At 39.1% G+C, this 16,653-nt stretch overlaps 1 pseudogene; it reads right to left on the bottom strand.

Annotated features, from left to right (window-relative positions):
• Positions 1-1,350: 1,350 nt before the first annotated feature.
• Positions 1,351-16,653, bottom strand: part of LOC138083554 (large ribosomal subunit protein uL30-like) — a 59,299-nt pseudogene continuing 43,996 nt past the window's right edge.

Raw genomic sequence — 16,653 nt, 5'->3', positions numbered from 1 at the left:
AAACAACAACTACTCTTTCTGTCTTGCACAAACACAGTGACAATTCCTCAGGGCCAGCCCATAATCACTCTTTAGCAGGCTGATGCTTTGTTGCCTTGTCTTTTCTGATTTACAGCCAGGTAGCACTCTTTGTTTAAAAGAACTTCTCCCATTTCTTTTAACTGCTTACAAGGCTGGAAATTCTGGTCTTGGCCTCCAAGATGTCTATAACTCTGTTAACAGTTTAGAAGATGTCATCCCATCTTTCAAATCTTTATTCTGCTTACTCAACTTAGAGCAACCCTCTTCAGGAATAATGTGAGGATCCTATCGCCCTTGCTTATTCTACTACTCCAGTCTAGCAGAGCAATAAGTGTATATATCTTCAAATACAAGTGAATTCCATATTTAAATTTCCCAAAATTTAGTGGTTTATTTTAGCTATATCTAACTTAAGGCATAGGGAATTATGCTATCCTATAAGAGTAAATCTGCAGTTATTCTTGCACCATATATTTCTTAGATAAGCTTTGTAAATTTTTGAAATTGAGAGAATACCATCTTGAAAAAACAAAGCTGAAATTGTCAGCAAAAAAAAGTTTTTAGTTTTTTTAAATAAAACTACTAAAAATAAAGAAGGCAAAAAATGACTATATATGAAAAGTAAGATACATATTTTCTGTAAAAGACATTATGAATGATAGCAATGTATTCTTGTCATGGCTGTTGAGGAAAAAAATTATGTTCTAAACTAAAACATTTGTCAGAATAAGAAAGGACAAAAAAGATAGGACAATGGGAATTGTAAGTTATAGATGGTTTATGAGAAAGGAATCTTTAAAGAGAAATTTTTGTAAATGCTCAATTTGGCTAAAATTAAAATAAATTTAATTAAAGTGAATTTTAGTATCATAGGTACACTGGTAGTGTTGATATTAAAACCAAAATTAGAATTTGTTTTTCCTCTCTGTTAAAAGGAGAAAGTTTCTTTGTCTTCACCATAATCTGCCTGAAAAACAAAGATTCTGTGTTTTGTCTTTAACATGTATTTGACAACTCAGAAAGCTGTATCTTCTCAATGTTAAAAGAAATTCATCTTTTTGCAGCAATCTAAATTTTTGTATTTGCCATTGAAATCTTTTTGTCAGTTGATTAAGTAGGTAATTAAGTATTATTCCATAATGAACTGTAATCCAATTTAGTCAAGGTTCCAAACCTTTTGATATTTTTAACGAACTCCACAAAATCAAATTCTAAATGAAATCTTTGTGACCCTGAATTAACTTTGGGATTTTCCCCTAGGATCCTTAGAATATCTCAAAATATATATTTTCTCTCCTTGTAAGAAGGGAGACATTAAATAAATTAGGGTTATTTGATGTGGGAAATCATATGGAAAGCACTGTCAAATATGAAGTAATATATTGTATCTGTATCAAGAGGAGCAACGCCATGTCCAAGGAGTGGCGGCTGGGCGGGTGCAGGAGGGCCAAGAGGAGATACTCCACATTCAAGGTCAGGAGAGGTGGCCCTGAGGAGATACCCTTCATCCAAGGTAAGGAGAAGTGGTTGAGCTTTCCTGGAGCAGCTATGAAGAGAGACCCCACGACCAAGGTAAGAGAAACCCACTTAAGATAGTAGGTGTTGCAAGAGGGCATCAGAGGGCAGACACTGAAACCATAATCACAAAACCTAGCCAATTTGATCACATGGACCACAGCCTTGTCTAACTCAATGAAACTAAGCCATGCTATGTGGGGCCACCCAAGACGGACGGGTCATGGTGGAGAGGTCTGACAGAACGTGGTCCACTGGAGAAGGGAATGGCAAACCACTTCAGTATTCTTGACTTGAGAACCCCATGAACAGTATGAAAAGGCAAAATGATAAGATACTGAAAGAATAACTCCCCAGGTCAGTAGGTGCCCAATATGCTACAGGAGATCAGTAGAGAAATAACTCCAGAAAGAATGAAAGGATGGAGGCAAAGCAAAATCAATACCCAGTTGTGGTGTGACTGGGTTGATAGAAGCAAAGTCCAATGTTGTAAAGAGCAATATTGCACAGGAACCTGAAACGATAAGTCCATGAATCAAGGCAAATTGGAAGTGGTCAAACAAGAGATAGCAAGGGTGAATGTTGATATTCTAGGAATCAGCGAACTAAAATGTACTGGAATGGGTGAAGTTAACTCAGATGACCATTATATCTACTACTGTGGGCAGGAATCCCTTAGAAGAAATGGAGTAGCCATCATGGTCAACAGAAGAATCAGAAATGCAGTACGTGGATGCAATCTCAAAAAGACAGATCTTTGTTCGTTTCCACGTCAAACCATTCAATATCACAGTAATCCAAGTCTATGCCCCAACCAGTAACACTGATGAAGCTGAAGTTGAATGATTCTATGAAGACCTAAAAGACCTTTTAGAACCAATATCCAAAAAAGATGTCTTTTTCATTATAGGGGGACTGGATTGCATATGTAGCAATTCAAGAAACACCTGGAGGAACAGGCAAATTTGGCCTTGGAGTACAAACTGAAGCAGGGCAAAGACTAATAGAGTTTTACCAAAGGAACACATTGGTCATAGCAAACACAACAACACAAGAGAAGACTCTACACATGGACATCACCAGATGGTCAACATCAAAATCAGATTGATTATATTCTTTGCAGCCAAAGATGGAGAAGCTCTATACAGTCAGCAAAAGCAAGACTGGGAGCTGACTGTGGCTCACATCATGAACTCCTTATTGCCAAATTCAGAATTTCGAAGAAAGTAGGGTAACTCACTAGACCGTTCAGGTATGACCTAAGTGAAATCCCTTATGATTATACAGTAGAAGTGAGAAATAGATTTAAAGGACTAGATCTGATAGAGTGCCTGATGAACAATGGTTGGAGATTCATGACATTGTACAAGAGACAGGGATCAAGACCATCCCCAAGAAAAAGAAATGCAAAAAAGCAAAATGGTTGTCTGAGGAGGCCTTACAAATAGCTGTGAAAAGAAAAGATGTGAAAAGCAAAGGAGAAAAGGAAAGATATACTCATTTGAATGCAGAGTTCCAAAGAAGAGCAAGAAGAGATAAGAACGCCTTCCTCAGCAATCATGCAAAGAAATAGAGGAAAACAACAGAATGGGAAAGACTAGAGATCTCTTCAAGAAAATTAGAGATACCAAGGGATCATTTCATGCAAAGATGGACTCGATAAAGGACAGAAATGGTATGCACCTAATAGAAGCAGAAGATATTAAGAAGGGGTCACAAGAATACACAGAACTGTACAAAAAAGATCTTCACAACCAAGATAATCACGATGGTGTGATCACTCACCTAGAGCCAGACATCCTGGAATGTGAGGTCAAGCGGGCCATAGAAAACATCACTACAAACAAAGCTAGTGGAGGTAATGGCATTCCAGTTGAGCTATTTGAAATCCTGAAAGATGAAGCTGTGAAAGTGCTGCACTCAATATGCCAGCAAATTTGGAAAACTCAGCAGTGGCCACAAGACTGGAAAAGGTCAGTTTTCATTCCAACCAAGAAAAGACAATGCCAAAAAATGCTCAAACTACCGCACAATTGCACTCATAAATGGCATCCCACTCCAGTACTCTTGCCTGGAAAATCCCATGGGCAGAGGAGCCTGGTAGGCTGCAGTCCATGGGGTTGCTAAGAGTTGGATATGACTGAGCGAATTCACTTTCACTTTTCACTTTCATGCATTGGAGAAGGAAATGGCAACCCACTCCAGTGTTCTTGCCTGGAGAATCTCAGGGACAGGGAAGCCTCGTGGGCTGCCATCTATGGGGTTGCACAGAGTTGGACACGACTGAAGTGACTTAGCAGCAGCAGCACACGCTAGTAAAGTAATGCTCAAAATTCTCCAAGCCAGGCTTCAGCAATACATGAACCGTGAACTTCCAGATGTTCAAGCTGGTTTTAGAAAAGGCAGAGGAACCAGAGATCAAATTGCCAACATCCTCTGGATCATGGAAAAAGCAAAAGAGTTCCAGAAAAGCATCTATTTCTGCTTTATTGACTATGCCAAAGCCTTTGACTGTGTGGATCACAATAAACTGTGGAAAATTATGAAAGAGATGGGAATACCAGACCACTTGACCTGCCTCTTGATAAACCTATATGCAGGTCAGGAAGCAATAGTTAGAACTGGACATGGAACAACAGACTGGTTCCAAATAGGAAAAGGAGTATGTCAAGGCTGTATATTGTCACTCTGCTTATTTAACTTCTATGCAGAGTACATCATGAGAAACTTTGGGCTGAGGAAACAGAAGCTGGAATCAAGATTTCTGGGAGAAATATCAATAACCTCAGATATGCAGATGAAACCACCCTTATGGCAGGAAGTGAAGAGGAACTAAAAAGCCTCTTGATGAAAGTGAAAGAGGAGAGTGAAAAAGTGGCTTAAAGCTCAGCATTCAGAAAACAAAGATCATGGCATCTGGTTCCATCACTTCATGGCAAATAGGTGGGGAAACAGGGGAAACAGTGTCAGACTTTATTTTTTTTTGGCTCCAATATCACTGCAGATGATGATTGCAGGCATGAAACTAAAAGACGCTTACTCCTTGGAAGAAAAGTTATGACCAACCTAGATAGCATACTCTAAAGCAGAGACAGTACTTTGCCATCAAAGGTCTGTCTAGTCAAGGCTATGGTTTTTCCACTGGTCATGTATGGATGTGAAAGTTGGACTGTGAAGAAAGCTGAGCACTGAAGAATTGATGATTTTGAACTGTAGTGTCAGAGAAGACTCTTGAGAGTCCCTTGGACTGCAAGGAGATCCAACCAGTCCACTCTAAAGGAGATCGGTCCTGGGTATTCATTGGAAGAACTGGTGCTAAAGCTGAAACTCCAATATTTTGGCCACCTGATGCAGAGAGTTGACTCACTGGAAAGCCCCTGTTGTTGGGAAGGATTGGGGGTGGGAGGAGAAGGGGACAACAGAGGATGAGATGGCTGGATGGCATCACCGACTTGATGGACATGAATTTGTATAAACTCTGGAAGTTGGTGATGGACAGGAAGGCCTGGTGTGTTGCAATTCATGTGGTTGCAAAGAGTCTGACATGACTAAGTGACTGAACTGAACTGACTGATTGTATCTATATAGGTATATATATATATATATATATAAGTATACATATCATAAGTGTTTCAGAAATCTGATATATCCTGGTATAACTATTATTCTCTTCTAACTACTATCATAAAGTATGTTACCTGAAAAAATTTTGTACTTCAGATAAATAGCCCAATTCCTTAGTCAATTGCATTACATTTTACTCTCATGAGATCTTTAATCTTTACTATTCTCAAGTATTTTATCATTTATAGACAGTTATTGTTTTACTCATGGCTTACCTGGTGGTTCAGTGTTAAAGAACCCTCCTGTTAATACAGATGACATGAGCTTGATCTCTGGGTCAGGAAGATATCCTGAGAAAAAACAGAAACCCACTGCAGTATTCTTGCCTGAGAAATGCTAGCGGCAGAGGAGACTGGTTGGCTATGGTCCATGGGGTTGGTCCATGGGGTCCCTAAGTGTCAGACATAACAACTAGATAACAGCACTATTGTTTTTCTCTGATGTTTTGCAAAACTGTTCCTAGAGAAATGCTTCATCTTCAAGGAGATTCATGGAAATGACCCTGGTAAGTATACTCTAGCATGAAGGTTTCTGATAACTAAGATCATAATACTGAACTAGGTAAATTTTTTAAAACTTTCATGGAGAACTCATTGATTCCTAATGTTGTTAACCCAAGATCAAGACTGACAAGAATTATTAGTCCTTCTAATTACAAGAGACTAAGGATGATTATGGCTTCCCTGGTGGTTCAGAGGTTAAAGTGTCTGCCTCCAATGCGGGAGACCCAGGTTCGATCCCTGGGTCGGAAAGATCCTCTGGAGAAGGAAGTGGCAACCCACTTCAGTATTACTGCCTGGAGAATCCCATGGATGGAGGAGCCTGGTAGGCTACAGTCCATGAGGTCACAAAGAGTCAGACATGATTGAGTGAGATTATAATTTTTATGACTTCTTATACATATTTTCTGCTGTTTTACTTTTCTAGATTTAAGAAACTTTTTCTTTTAAGAATCTGTGACTTACAGCAATTCAATAAAACATACCTTTTTGTAAACAAAGACTTATCTGTCTTTTCCCTAGCTGATCCCTCCAAAAATTGAAAACTGTCATTAAATATTCTTATTTTTATAGCAATATATGCATTTGCATAAATTTAATAAGAATCTATTCTCCTTATAACAGAAAGCAATTGGAAATATTGGTTTTATCACCAAGGCTTTGACTGAATTTTATATTCAAGAATGACAGATATAGACTCAGACAGCTTTTAGAAATGGCCAAGATTCTAGAAAAATAATTTTGAAAAGAACTTATATGATCAATCACTATTCTTGCTGCACTTATGTAAATAATCAGGCCAAGTTTAATATAGACAAATTAATTTTTCTGTGATTATCTTTGATAAAGGGGGGAATAATTATGGAGAAAGAAATTATGTTTATACCTATATAGATATTAGATTCTTGTTCTAGTAATTGAAACTGCAGCACTTTGGCCACCTGATGCAGAAGAACTGACTCATTGGAAAAGATCCTGATGCTAGGAAAGATTGAAGGCAGGAGGAGAAGGGTATGACAGAGGATGGGATGGTTAGATGGCATCACCAATATGATGGACATGAGTTTGAGTAGGCTCCAGGAGTTGGTGATGGACAAGCAAGCCTGGCCTGCTGCAGTCCATGGGGTCGCAAAGAGTCAGACATGACTGAGCAACTGAACTGAACTGAACTGAATTTTCTTCAAGGTTTTATTATATGCTGTAAGCTGGACTGAATTCTAAACTATTTCAGTTTCTCCAAATATCTGACTACAAATCTCTAAACTAACATTTCCATTTTTCTTCCACTCATCTGATTTGAAATCAGTAAGAACAAGATTACCCTTAAATCTTCTTAGAAAGGATCATGCCAGGTTCTCCTCACTGCTCAGATGGCAGTCAGACTTCAGAGACTCCAGCCTTAAGTGCACATCTCACAGTAAAGAAGAGTCCATCTGACACCTAGTTCTATACAAGCTATGGAAATGTCTGACTCCAACCAACCAGAAGTTGAAGCAGATGTCAGTTGAGGGAGACAGCTTTCTTAAGATGATTGGAACAGACCTGTGTATCTTTTTCCTTAACCTCTTCTTTTTCTTGGAAAAATAATGCTCATATCCACATTTCCAATCTATTGTAAAAGTGGGAAACTTACCTATTTGTTGGGTTTGCCAGCAGAAATTTCTATCTGTTCATTTCAATGGTGACTCTTTAGTCCATACTGTAACAATTCTTTTCACTTGTCACAAGTGCTACTGCTAATTTCAATTGGTGTCTCCTTGACAGCAGCTATAAGTAAGACCTGAAGCATCTCACTGGTCCATGGCCACCTTCAATGAGAACTCCCAGAAGGCATACATAACTCTAAGTTTGCTTCCATATGGAAAGTCCTCCTCCTTTGGGTTGGAAAAAAGTGCTAATGAATGCTTGATCAGAAATCTCTCTGACATTAGCAGAGTTGGCTGGTTCTACAGCCAAGGCAATAGCAACTGAGTGGTGATCGTTTGACTCACTGGCTAAAGTATTGGCTTGACCAAGATGTTTGTTCAGGTAACTAACATCTTATGGAAAAATTTGAATGAAAATTTTTGCCAAACTAATAATTTGGGACAATCACATAGTCCTCAGTTATCTACTTGTTGAACAAAGAGGCATTTATGAAATAACAAATACCACCTTCTGCACAAGGATAAATGCCACTGGAGAGATTTAAAACTCAGTTACACAAAATCAGGAAGCAAGCTCATTGGTTACAACAAATTTCACCTGACGACATGTGATCTTTTCACCTATTTAGCTGGTCACTGTCAGATTTGAGTTCCTGTTTAAAAATCATCATACAAACTGAACGTGTCATATTGCTTTAAACTCTGTTTTGCATAGCCATTTTTAACTTTTTTTCCTTTTGCCCCTTAAATTTTTATAAAAAGGATGAACCTAACAGGGTGATGCTGACTCAGCACTTCGCGATCTCTCCAGTGCTTATGATCTTGATAAGGTATAGACTTCAGATGAGAAATACCTGAACTTAACAATGCTATAAAATTTGTTGTTATGTGCAAAGATGAGTAAGACTGTTCTAGCAACTAGTAGAGGGCCATCATATCGTGTGCACTTGATAGTTGCTTTGGGATTAAGTTGCTGTTCAAAACAGTAACTAGAAAACAAGATATATAATTTTTTCAGTTATAAAATACTTCTCAGTTTAGGAGCAAATGGCAAAAATATCTTCATTTTTACATTTATTCTATGTTTCTCAGAGAATAAAGGAGAAAACTTTAATAGGAAAAAATAATTAAAATGCACCGTTTTTCAAATTTACATGTACTGCATTCTTTCCCTCAGACTTAGTTATTTGATGGTTTTTATGGATAATGCAAGAAGTACTGCCATATTAAATAACAATTTAAAGTTAGGCTTTTTGAGACACAAATCAGCCACTGAAATAATTGTAAGCCATGTATGGGTAGTGAATGGATTACCCAATACTCCAAAACACTTTCAGAGGAGACTGGGAAGCTAGAAAGATGACTTTGAATATGTTCTCTGACAGTTTGTCTCTGAGCTGAAATAGGACAGTTTACTGCTTACATGCAAAGCAACTTAAGAAGCAAACAGAACAGAGGCATCATCTTCTATAAAGAAAGAAGACAATTTATTTCCTGAAAAATAAGCAGAGGGACAAACTACCAGACTACTGCCAGGCATTCTGCAATTCAGAGAATGGCTGTAGTTGGTTTATAATGAGTTTTTCAGGGAAGCAGTGTGGAGCTACCCTCTGGAACTTTGCAATATTAGTCTAGCCCTCAAACAGCTTTAAAAATGATAAATCTTTGCCCCTGAAATAGCATCTTTTATGTTTAATTTATTTTCTTTAGCTTGAACAAAGCCTCCCTATTTATTTTTCGTGGCCCCAGGGGTTAACCATTTATTTTCTTCAGCCTCAAGAAGGTCGCTTTCATTTATTTTCCACAGATCAAGGAGGAAACTTTTAGATGCAGATCAAGTGGTAGCACTGCCCATATAAGCTAAGGGATAGAGCAAGTATGGAACTTTATTCCTCTGTCCTTGTTATGCATTTTTCTGCATCTGACAGCACACATCAGGTTTAATTGTGTGTAGTGATGTAGGAAGCTGCAGTTACAGATTCCTGTGACAATGTAATAAATTGCCATTTGTTTTGAAGACTCCATAGTGGTGTGTTAGACCCAGCTGGTGCTGTCTCGTGAAAGTTGATTTGTGAACCTCTTCCTAACACTGGCGATATTTTGTTGGAAGCTTGAAATTGACCACAGTGAAGGCATTTATACCAAAGAAATTGGCAAATGTCACAAATCAGGTCTTTTCCTTCTTTTTTTCTCAGTTTGAAAGCAATCACTGTTTATCAACTGACCATATTACAAAAATAATCATGTAGATACCTTAGCTGGTAGGTACACTTCAACCTGTTTATCTAGTCTTCCCTGTTGCCAGCATCTCTACCTTCTATAAAATGCATGGTCTTTTTCTTCATTCCACCTCATGGAGAAGGTAATTTGAAGGGCCACAGATAGTTGTTTGCTTTCTTAAAACATTTTCCAACAATATAGATCTCATGAGTCAAATCCTCCATGTAGATGATGCTTTATTAGTCAAGAGAATGAGCAATCAAGACGTTATTCTTCAGGGCATTTTGCTTCTTGTTGATTTTGCCATAACCATGCTTGTAGACCAGTTCTTTTGGAGATTTCAGATTTGGTAACATTGTTGCTGTTGTTCAGCTGCTCAGTCCTGTCTGACTGGCAATTCATGGGGTTGCAAAGAGTCGTACACGACTGAGTGAATGAACTGAACTGAACTGAACTGAACTGCAGCATGCCAGTCTTCCCTGTCCTTCACTATCTCCCAGAGCTTGTTCAAACTCATGTCCATTGAGTTGGTGATGCCATCCAACCATCTCATCCTCTGTCATCCTCTTCTCCTCCCGCCTTCAATCTTTCCCAGCATCAAAGTCTTTTCCAATGAGTCAGCTCTTTTCATCAGGTGACCAAAGTATTGGAGCTTCAGTTTCAGCATCAGTCCTTCCCATGAATATTCAGGGTTGATTCAGGTTAACTGTATGGTTCCATAATTCTCAGCATGTTAACTGAAACCTTGCTGAGCTTTGCAGTGGAGTCATTGAAGATCTGACAGAGACAAAGAAGCTGCAACACCTTCCAAACATTTGGGTTCACACCAACTGATACCTCTGATCTTGATGACAAAGATGCCAATTTGGGTTCAGTCGGTGCATACAAGTTGCCAGCTTTTCATGCTATCCTCGCAATTCAAATTTCATTTCTGTACATTTCCCTGTATTCCTTGTGGTGGTGGTTAGCTTTTTCAGAGAGAAGTTTCCTCCTTGCCTTTTGAAGCATTTTCTGGGCAAAGTTCTTTCTCAGGCACTTGATCTTCAAGTTCTGTTCAGTTCAGTCACTCAGTCGTATCCGACTCTTTGCGACCCCATGAATTGCAGCATGCCAGGCCTCCCTGTCCATCACCATCTCCCAGAGTTCACTCAGACTCACGTCCATCGAGTCCGTGATGCCATCCAGCCATCTCATCCTGGGTCGTCTCCTTCTCTTCCTGCCCTCAATCCCTCCCAGCATCAGAGTCTTTTCCAATGAGTCAGCTCTTCTCATGAGGTGTCCAAAGTACTGGAGCTTCAGCTTTAGCATCATTCCTTCCAAAGAAATCCAAGCACTGATCTCCTTCAGAATGGACTGGTTGGATCTTCTTGTAGTCCAAGGGACCCTCAAGAGTCTTCTCCAACACCAAAGTTCAAAAGCATCAATTCTTCAGCGCTAAGCCTTCTTCACAGTCCAACTCTCACATCCATACATGACCACAGGAAAAATCATAGCCTTGACTAGATGGACCTTAGTCGGCAAAGTAATGTCTCTGCTTTTGAATATACTGTCTAGGTTGGTCATAACTTTTCTTCCAAGGAGTAAGTGTCTTTTAATTTCATGGCTGCAGTCACCGTCTGCAGTGATTTTGGAGCCCCAAGAAATAAAGTCTGACACTGTTTCTACTGTTTCCCCAATCTATTTCCCATGAAGTGATGGGACCAGATGCCATGATCTTCATTTTCTGAATGTTGAGCTTTAAGCCAACTTTTTCACTCTCCTCTTTCACTGTCATCAAGAGGCTTTTTAGCTCCTCTTCACTTTCTGCCATAAGGGTGTTGTCATCTGCATATCTGAGGTTATTGATATTTCTCCCGGCAATCTTGATCTTAAGCTCTGCCAAATTCTTTAGCTTTTTCTTGAGGGTTTCTGGCATAGCATGAAACTTCTTTTTCTTTTCTCCTGCACCTTTCCTGGTTGCAACCCAGAAAGAGGGGTATTTTGCTTCTTTGGAGAGCTAGTATTAAACATGTTCCAACACACTTACTCTCTCTGAGTGTGCGTGTATCTGTGTATGTATCAAATGTAATTGAACAACTTTACTGTTTCTGAATGTAGAAAGATTAAAGTCATAACTGCATGGGGATTTTGTTTTTTCATTCAGTTAGTTTTTCAGTAGTCTTCATGTGAAACTGATACTCCTCCATTGGGTCTTTTACTGGTCAACTTTATATTTGTTTTTAGTTTCTACAACTTAAAGAACTTTTGAATATTAGGTATTAAAAATTCATATTTCTTTAGCACAGTCTCTCCAAACATCCATTCAGTATGGAATCCCTGTGCATGCATGCTAAGTCACTTCAGTCATGTCTGACTCTTTATGACCCTATGGACTGTAGCCTGCCAGGCTCCTCTCTCCCTGGGATTCTCCAGGCAAGAATACTGGAGTGGGTTGCCATGCCCTCCTCTAGGGGATCTTCCCGACACAGGGATCCAACCCATGTCTCTATGTCTCCTGAATTGTCAGGCAGGTTCTTTACCACTAGCACCACTTGGGAAGCCCTATAGAGTTCCCAAATTAATCTATTTTCTTATTCTTCTGTCTCCTATCTTCTCTTCATAGTAGCCACTTTTTAACTTTCACTGCAGCCTCAGACAGAAAGATAAGACCTTCTGAGACTGACAAACAGTATTTGTAGTTTTGGCTAAAACATAATAGTTTAAGGCATATTCCTTGGGGAAAAATGAAAATAAATACTGAATGTCCAAACATTAATGTTTGCCTTGAAAATATATCTAGAATCCCAACTAGCACATTTAGAGGAGAGAGATCAAGCTTGGTAAGCCATTTACAACCATACCATATGAGAGAAAGTGGAATGAAAGAAAATACTAATTCAGATGATGTTGTAGATGCCAACCCAAAGTCCTTCCAACCACAAAATGCTAGATATGAGACACTCATCCAAAAATTGTATAGTCTATGCTCAGAACTGGGAACAATAGTTTGGAATTTTATCTATATTTTCCAAACAGAGATTTTGAGATTATTTAATTGTTGCCAAATATTAGCAAATAAAAAATTACTTAAAAATAAAGCCATCTTCTTAATATTGTTAAATTGAGTGGGAATGGATTCTGATATAAAAAGTAAATATGACTCAATGTTAATAAGAGTTTTGGTGGATGGATACCTTCATTTATGGTTGGTGAAAGATGAAATTGAGAAATTTTTTGGTAATACATTCCCAAATCTTAAATATCAGTAAACTTTCAGACTTTGTTCTATGGATTTTAAGCTGTATGTGTATGTGTTGGGGGGACCTGACATGCATGAAGATTTAGAGATAGGGTGTTGATAAAGCATTTTTCATCAAAGGTTAGAGTAATATAGGTTTTCAAAAAGAGACAGCTATCTAAATAATGATATAGTTATTTGAACTTGAATAACTTCAGTCCTTCTGAGCCTATTTTGTATTTGCAAAATGAGTAAAATATAAGTAGTTGAAATTCATATGATGCTGATTGTATGCAGTCACTGCTTTAAGTGTGTTACATTTACTAGCTCAGTTGCTACTCACAAAACTCTAAGGTGGGTGCTTTTATTATCTGAAGTGTCTACAAAATGAGTTACTTGTCTATACTGACACAGCCAGTAAGTGATATAACCAGGTTCTTAACCCAAATTACTGGCTCTGTTTCCCATTTGTGTTTTGCAACTTTCCCTATGTACCTCACAGAACTGGAAGAGTCATATGAGATAGGAATATAGACTGCCAAACATTTGGTAAACACTCAATAATATTTCCCATTAAAAATAGAGCTAATAAAAACTAGTTGAACTTGGTAAAGTTTAAAAAGATAGATCAGTGGCAATGCAACTGCAAATAGGATTTGAGGAAATTGGAAAATTCTTCCAGGAAATGTGTAATTTAAACAGGTAGGCAAATAGCCCCAGTAAAGCACTTCTGGACAGATTTGGAATTGTCTTAGAGTTTCTGTAAAGGCTTGTAATATAGAAATTTTGAGGACTAGAAAGCAAGAACAGAAATTCTTAGAGTACCAGAAGGAGTAAACAATTGTAAGAAATACCACAGGTAGTTGAAAATTGCTGCATTGCTGAGACAGAAGGGCTTGAATCTGGAGGACCCACTGTTGTCTATGAAAAATGAAACAGCAGTCAGGAGGCTGTCCACTGGGCAGGAAGGCAGGACACTAATAATTAATTCAAGGCACAAGAAGTTCCAGGGAAGACCTGGGAAAATCAGGTATCAAAGACTGGCTCCTGCCCTGGAATTTCATCTGCCTTGAATTAATTAATACTGTCCTGCCTTTCTGCCCAGTGGATAGCTTGAGTTACAAGCTGGAATCAAAAGAGATGGGAGAAATTTCAACAGTCTCAGATATGGGGCACAGTAGGCAATGGCAACCCACTCCAGTACTCTTGTCTGGAAAATCCCATGGATGGAGGAGCCTGGTAGGCTGCAATCCATGGGGTCGCTAGGAGTTGGACACGACTGAGTGACTTCACTTTCACTTTTCACTTTCATGCATTGGAGAAGGAAATGGCAACCCACTCCAGTGTTCTTGCCTGGAGAATCCCAGGGACGGGGGAGACTGGTTGGCTGCTGTCTATGGGGTCGCATAGAGTTGGACACGACTGAAGCGACTTAGCAGCAGCAGCAGATATGGGGATGATACCACTCTGATGGCAGAAAGAAAAGAGGAACTAAAGAGCTTCTTGATGAGGGTGAAGGAAGAGAGTGAAAGAGTGGGCTTAAAACTAAATGTTAAAAAACTAAGATCATGGCATCTGGCCCCATTGCTTCATGGCAAATAGAAGGGCAGAATGTGGAAGTAGTGACAGACTTTCTCTTCTTGAGCCATGAAATTAAAAGACGCTTACTCCTTGGAAGGAAAGTTATGACCAACCTAGATAGCATATTCAAAAGCAGAGACATTACTTTGCCAACAAAGGTCCGTCTAGTCAAGGCTATGGTTTTTCCAGTGGTCATGTATGGATGTGACAATTGGACTGTGAAAAAAGCTGAGCACCAAAGAATTGATGCTATTGAACTGTGGTGTTGGAGAAGACTCTTGAGAGTCCCTTGGACTGCAAGGAGATCCAACCAATCCATTCTGAAGGAGATCAGCCCTGGGTGTTCACTGGAAGGAATGATGCTAAAGCTGAAGCTCCGGTACTTTGGCCACCTCATGCGAAGTGTTGACTCATTGGAAAAGACTCTGATGCTGGGAGGGATTGGGGGCAGGAGGAGAAGGGGATGACAGAGGATAAGATGGCTGGATGGCATCACCGACTGGATGGACATGAGTTTGAGTGAACTCCGGAAGTTGGTGATGGACAGGGAGGCCTGGCATGCTGTAATTCATGGTGTTGCAGAGTCGGATATGACTGAGTGACTGAACTGAACTGAACTGGGCTCTAAAATCACTGCAGATGGTGACTGCAGCCCTGAAATCAAAAGCCTCTTGGCAGGAAACTATGACAAACCTAGACAGTGCATTGAAAATCAGAGACATTGCTGACAAAGTTCCATATTGTCAAAGCAAGTGAGAGTTGTGAGAGCCATATAGTCAAGGGGTACAGTTCTGAGAGCTGGACTGTAAAGAAGGTGGAACACTGAAAAATTGATTCCTTTGAACCATGGTACTGGAGAAGGCTTCTGAGAGTCCCTTGGATGGCAAAGAGATCAAACCAATCAATCTTAAGGTAAATCAACCCTGAATACTCATTACAAGGACGGATGCTGAAGTTGAAACTCAAGTATTTTGGTCACCTGATGTGAAGAGCTGACTCACTGGAAAAATCCTTGATGCTGGGAAAGATTGAGGGCAGAAGTAGAGGAGCATGTTCAAGGATGAGATGGTTGGATGGCCTCACTGGTGTAATGGACATGAAGTTGGGCAAACTTTGGGAGATGGTGATAGACTGTGAGGCCTGGCATGCAGTCATTGCCAAGGCATTCTACTATTTTTTTTTTTTTTTTGACCATGCCACGAGGCTTGTAGGATCTTAGTTCCCTGACCAAGAATCAAACCCAAGTTCATAGCAATGAAAACCTGCATTGTAACCACTAGACTACCAAGAGACTCCCTACCAAGTCATTCTTGATTGAAGTTTTGCTAATTTGAATTCTGAAGTCATTGTAATTGACACTTAACCAACATTAAATTATTCAGCTTGTATCTAATAGGAACTTCTCAAATTATTTATGTGTTATGTTTCTTGGGTGTGCTCAAACAAAAGCATTGTACATATACATAGATTTCACTGTGGGTAATTAATATGTTCTTCAAACTTCACCATTGTCACAGGGGAAGAATGGGGGAAAGGATAGTTAGGGAGTTGGGGGTGGACATGTACACATTGCTATATTTAAAATGTGTAACTAATAAGATCCTACTGTATAGCATGGGAATTCTGCTCAATGTTATGTGGGAGCCTGGATGGGGGGGAGTTTGGGGGAGAATGGATACATGTATATGTATGGCTGAGTCTCTTTGCTGCTCACCTGAAACTATCATAACATTGTTAATTGGCTATACTGCAATACAAAATAAAAAGTTAAAAAAGTGTGTATATATACATCTTCTTTAGTAATTCATCCAGTTCCACCATTAACCTAGCTTTATTCATGCCAAAAAGTACCATTATATTTTGTGTGTGTATATATATATATATATATATATATATATATATATGTATATATATATATATATATAGCTATATTTTATTTATTTTAAAAATATTTATTTACTTATTTGGCTGCACCAGCTGTTAGTGGCACACACTTCCTTGCATCACGTGGGATCTCTAGTTGGAGCATGCAAACTCACAGTCACGGATGTGGGATCTAATTCCCTGACTAGGAAACAAGCCTGCATGCCCTGCAGTGAGAGCACAGAGTCTTAGCCTCTGGACCAGCAGGAAAGTCCTTATTTTGCTGTATTTTAAATTTAAACACATTTTGAATGCATGCTTGTTAATAAAGAAAGTGTGAAGACTTCTTCAGATTTTGTACCTGAAAATCCCTCTCCAGTGCTACCCATGTACTGGGTACCCAAAATTCAATTCTGACTCACACATACTCTCTGCGACAACAAGTTTATATACTCATGCTTTAATA

This window comes from Capricornis sumatraensis, chromosome 8, assembly GCF_032405125.1.
Source record: "Capricornis sumatraensis isolate serow.1 chromosome 8, serow.2, whole genome shotgun sequence".
NCBI lineage: Eukaryota > Metazoa > Chordata > Mammalia > Artiodactyla > Bovidae > Capricornis > Capricornis sumatraensis.
This window is presented reverse-complemented; position numbering and strand designations above follow the sequence as displayed.